A 6000-nucleotide genomic window follows, 5' to 3' on the forward strand; every position below is an offset into this window, starting at 1 on the left:
AATAAAAAAAAAAACACAATGAAAATGAAAATAAAAACTGTATGTATAAATACTAGGACGGTATCATTTCCTCGATATATTCATTAAAATCAATACAGAAATAAAATAAATTTCAAAAAGTGATTTTTTAAATACATTTTCCTAAACTGATGATGGCTTTATAGTTTAAACCCATCTGAATAGTATTAGAAGAAGAAAATATTGAGTGGAAGATATGCCATTGAATTAAAGTTTTAGAGTGGTAAAATTTTCAACTATTGTTTGAGCTAGAACGGTTCATCGGACATTAAAACCTAATGAGAAAAATTCGTAGGAAATTTTGTTTACTTTGTTTTTCTATGGAAAGGCGTTTGACGGAAAATTCATATTTCTCGAATCATCTGCAAAAAACACCAAGAAACGAAACTTTTTACCTTTTTTCGCATTTTTCTTAGTGTTCCGTCAAGAAATGTTGGTGGCAACGTCAGATACGGATTCAGCAACTCAAAAAACATGTGAATTGAAGAAATCAAGTCTACCCCAAAAATTGTTTTTTTTTGCAGACAATTTTCAACTATAGTTTGAGCCAGAGTGGTTTATCGAACAAAAAACTTCATGAAAGAAATTCATAATATACTTTGTTTCTGTAGAGAAAGGTTATTGAGAGAAAAATTATATTATTTCTGAGTTATATGAAAAAAACCACCTCAAATAATATAGAAAATCGAAGAAATCAAGAGCACCCAAGCTTTCCTGTGAAAAACAGGTATTGAATAGACTAATTCAACCGAGAATTTATCTGAATCTTCGATCTCCGTTGAAGGAGCCTCTGTTAGTCTTCTCAGGCATCTTTTCAATCTATGAAATCGTATTTTTCAACTTAAAATCATCTCCTCAAATGTATCAGAGGAAATTTTTTCGATTTGATTAAAAAACGTCCTGCATTGTTGTTTGAAAGTACGACTCTCTATAACTCTATAGTAGGTAGTAACTATTAAATGTGAATTCCAGGACCTATTTCTATTTGCATAACTATACCTAGTTCGGAATTGGCTCTGGGTAATTTTATTATTTTACTACAAAAAATTGGTATTTCCACTAAGAAAACATTAACTCACTTTACGCCCTTACAATTTGGCGATCCGGCAAAATGTCCGATTTGCCGGTCCTGGCAGCCGCAAGTCTATGTGAAACATGATTTTGTTCTACAAAGTTCTGCAAGGCATAGTTTTTTGTGTTCAATATTTTTCAATGTACTCAATTTGAAATTTTTAACACCTGTGTTCTCTTTTAGAAATGTAATCAAATAGGCCTAGAGTATTGATCGCTATCTATGATTTCTGTAGATATTCTGAGTATTAATTATACTTTATATAAGTACTTGGATATAGACCAGATAGGTATAATCTGTATACAAGCACTCAAAATTATAAGAGTTGATTGAATAATTTTATTATGTACTCATTGAATATTGTCGAACAACAAACAATTGCACCCAAAATACATACATGTATTTGAATACAATACCTAAATCTGTTGATTTATTTAACGAAACAAAAATAACTATAATAAAAATTAATTGCAAGATAATCTTGCATCATTAGATTAGATTTAAGATTTAATCTAAGGGGGTTCCGTTGCACCATGACCTAATGATCTATTGTGTCTCCTATCAAAGCTATTTTCGCCATCACGTGATCTTCAGCTCGCCTTTCTGTTCCAGAGTCCAAATGATCTTCAATATCTGGGATGCTTTCAAGTAGGCTACTGTCTCACTTCTACAAGTTTCTTGTCCAATACAGATTTTGTGTTGGATAGTGATGACGAGGCATTCCGGCATCAGGTGATCGGCAGTTTCTTGCTCTTCCCCACAGAACCTGCACTCGTCATTTTCTGCTAGACCCATTCTCATGAGGTGTTTCCTGAGGCGACAATGCTCTCTAAGGAACCTGGTGAGGAGGTGAAGTATATTCTTGTTAAGATCCAGATATTTCTTAGACCTTGCAGTGTCAAAGTTTCGAAGAAAATCTTTGGAATGAGCCAACCTAGAAGAATTCTGCCAGAGTGTTTCTCTTTCAGGTTTTTTTTCTTCTATTGGAACTCTTTCTTGTAGGTACAACGAACGAAGTTTATGCTTTTTTCTGGCAATTATCTTGGCCTCTTAATTCCGTTTAATTACCTACTTGCCAGGAACTCAGACTAAAAAGACCTTGTCATTCTTGCCTATTTCATTGAGTTATCTTCGGCTCAGAATCGATGATGTCTGAGCTAAGTGCTTGCAGTCTATCAGAATTTATCACATTTCTGATTTATTTATTTCTAGGTTAATTTCTACACATCTTTCTATCGCGATTATCTCTGCCTGAAAGACACTTAGACAGCGGATAACGTGAGAATTTAGTGTCATCCCGAATATTCCAGCTCTAGTCCTCGTCGTGATTTTAGAACCATTTGTGTACCATTTAATGGTATTCTTATTGAGAACTTGGATTGTGCAATCTCTTTCTCGATCTTCTTTTCTATTTATCTACTTATCGATGCTATTTTTTTTTAAATTTTGTCACTGGGAAGGTTCGCAGATGGTATGTATTGGTCAGGGAGGACATGCTCCCTGATACCTAATTTTTTCATTGCTGGTACCGTACTTGGATAGTCCTAGAGTGGCCTCATAAGCTACTCTATCTATCTCAAGTTGAAGAGGTGTGAGATCTGTAATATCTACAATGCCCTAGTTGAGCACGTTCTCATAGCTCCAGTGATACAAAGGCTAACCTTTGTATTGTATCAAGGGCTTACTTTGTGCTGTTCTGGCTTGCTTAGTTAGTGATCCCACAATGATACGTCCATCGTAGTATTTTTGGGTTACATCCCCAGTCAGACTTCTGTACGCCATCCAGGCCTTTGTTGCTTTGTTATCAGTAACCTCAACGTGCTTCTTCCACAGAAGATTACTATCTTGGGTTATTTCCAGATATTTGACTTCAGATTTCCATTTTATGAAGTGTCCATTTAGAAAGAGGGATTGCATTGCTGGAAGTTTCCTTTTTCAGAGGCACTCCTGCATTAAACCTCCATATGAAAGAAATAATTGAAGAAACGCTACAGAAAAAATAACCACTTTTCAATGATTCTTAGGTTTTCGAAGTAATGTTGCATTTTATAATTCTGATATGTATATTTATGTGTCATTTGAATAGCATTGCATATGCGGTAAAAAATTTCAAGGAGTAAAACTCTTTTTGGTATATTACTTTCGATGGAGATCCTTTGAAATCATTTCAGGAAAATGAAATTTTGACAACTTGAAATTTTTACAGATCACCTTCAGGAATCCAAAAGCATGATTTAAAAAATATTCATCTATAGTATGTCAGTAACGGCTATCCTCGGAAACAATAAGAGCTGCCTGATTAATTTTGGTACAAAAATTAATTGCGATCTAAATTTTATCTGAATTAAAAACTGTTTACACTGCTCCTACTCTCTCGCAAACTTGCTGATCTCTTCCGTTTGATCTACTCTGAATCTCCCAATGATTCCTATTCGTAGTTTCAGAATAAGGAAGTTCTAATCCAAAAAATGAAGTTGTTAGGTGTTTATTATGTTTTTTATGTAAAAAACTAATCTGACTGCACATGTGGTGCATCGATAGAATGTTAGTTCAGTTTCAAATTAAACTTTCAACCTGCAACGTCGTGATAATTATTTCAACCTTCCTGCAGCGTGAACAAATATAAAGTAATGAATTATAAGAATCAATTCAAATTAATAAGTTAACCCAAGTCATAACAGAAGTAACTAATTGAAAGAAATCATATGAAAATTGATGGTTGAATTGAAATGATAAATTGCTACATGATACATAACTGAATCTTATACAGGGTGAGTCTTTGGTTTGTACATATTTCAACCGAAGATTTCTGAGGTAAAAAAATATTTTTTCCTTTTACAATTTTTTCCGATTCGATTTTTTTTTTCACTAAGTATAGCGGGCATTCTGGAGTTGACCGGACTTGATGGAATTTTATGTTAGGAAAAGATTCATCACATCAATAAAAACTATATTTCGAAAATCATTTGATTCCATTCTATTTACGAGATGTAACAACAATTACAATTAATTATGGATTTTCAATAGCCTGTATTTTTTAACCAAGCCAAATCGGAATAAAAGGTAAAGGAAAAAAAGTTTCCTTTGACCTCAGGAATCTTCGATTGAAATTTATGTACAAGTCAAAGACTCACCGTTTATATTGCAAAGCCCTAGCACTATAGTTTCGGAGTAATGAATTTTGGGTGTGATGATTCTAATCCCACATTAGACCGCGAAAAGCAATGGCCATAGATTAGCGCTTAGACATTTGGCTCGAATGACCTGGGTTCAATCCACCGTCATCTGATATCAATGCTTTTCGATCACATCGAACGATAAGTTTTGAGTCACTGATGATAAATCTCTCTTCGAATACGATTTTGTTCGTCTTTTCATAAAACCTCGAACGGAGAGACCTGAAGGCTTGGAATTTTGAGAGTTCGTTTATGGGCAAAATCTGAATAATAGTTTGAAATTTTGTTTTCCTGTTGATTTGAAAAAAAAAACCAGAAACTTCAAAAAGAATTCTGGAAAAGACACACCCAAAGCTTTTGTGTGTATACTGGCATATCAATTTTTATTTATTTTTAAGATCTTACAATGAGGAAACTGCTGATGTTGCCAGTAATTTGAATCCTACAGACATAGTTGATCTTTCATTCGCCTCTATTGTAGCAGGAGACGTGGTATTTGTCAGAATTCAAAAATATTTTAGTTGATAATATGATCATATTTTATTTGAAAATTTATAAAATCATTTCATATAATAGTGAATTGTAATAGTAAAAGTCTGTAAATTTATTGTGAATAAATCAATATTACCCCCATAAAATTTTTCATTCAAATCTGATATTCAATGCATATTTTTAATATTTTATATGCATATTATGCACTTTTTTAATGTATATTTATTCGAATTCTAGTTAGAATATAATTTAACTATGAGTAGTTGCATTGGCAGGAATTCATTTCAGGTGAAGAAACTTGAAATAAACATAAAACATTGGATTGCAAGGGAAAGTATTAGTGAAAACGCACAGCACATATTTAAGAATTATATAAATTCTCGAATCATTTGTTCATAAAACGTCCGTTCAAATTTTTTTTCTTTTCGTTATTCATTAGTCATTGTAGAGTATCGAAAAGCATTCAGTTCGCGATATCACGTTGATACTTCGATGAACTTACTTTTCAATTTGTGTATTTTCCTTGAAGAAATCGCTTTTGTTATTTATTTTCCGATTTAATCAAAATTGGGAGCCGAGGGTTTTTTACAAAATTCATTTATTCAAGATGGCGGACGAAATTTGCCTACGATCAGGATATTTTGGGTGATATAATTTCGCGAAATGTTGTGAGTTTTCAAGGACAATAATAATTTTTGCGGGCAGTCCAGAATCTGTGACTCACAGGAAGATGAAAAAATATTTTTATTACTTACCCAACTTTACTTTGTATAACAAATTGTCAGTTTTTTTAACTGATTTTTTCAGTTGTTCAGTGGGTGCTATTTTGTATGACTGATAGTCATGATTAGGATTATTAGGATATTTCTGAAACGTTCCCGGGTGTCGATAAGATTATGCATTTTATCTTGGAAATATGGAAATGAAAAGATAAAACAGAAAATTACTAAATATGCACTCTAACTCCAAAATGTCTGAAATATGCATTAGCATATCATATTATGTAATTAAGCCAATTCATGCATTATATTATCATAAAATGTTCGTCAATAAGTTCTGCTATATTTATTCTTCTAACTGAAATAACTCCAAATATCTCGAAAATTGTATCTCGAAAACAAAATCCATATTATTATACCCCACAAATTCGCACAAAATGAGTATAATGTATTAAAAGAAGATAATTCATATATGGTCATAAAATTCATAACATATGGTACAAATTTAAATAAAATGAGCACA

The 6000-nt window shown here is 32.5% G+C and overlaps 1 protein-coding gene across 1 annotated transcript in view; it reads right to left on the reverse strand.

The window, feature by feature from the left end:
- LOC123677522 (juvenile hormone esterase-like) overlaps positions 1-5624 on the reverse strand; it is a 57502-nt gene extending 51878 nt beyond the window's left edge. Inside the window, exon 1 of the mRNA XM_045614092.1 lies at positions 5514-5624. The gene's annotated coding sequence lies outside the window, so the exon portion shown is untranslated. The remainder of the gene's footprint in view (positions 1-5513) is intronic.
- Between the last annotated feature and the right edge of the window lie 376 nt (positions 5625-6000).

This window comes from Harmonia axyridis, chromosome 4 (assembly GCF_914767665.1).
Source record: "Harmonia axyridis chromosome 4, icHarAxyr1.1, whole genome shotgun sequence".
NCBI lineage: Eukaryota > Metazoa > Arthropoda > Insecta > Coleoptera > Coccinellidae > Harmonia > Harmonia axyridis.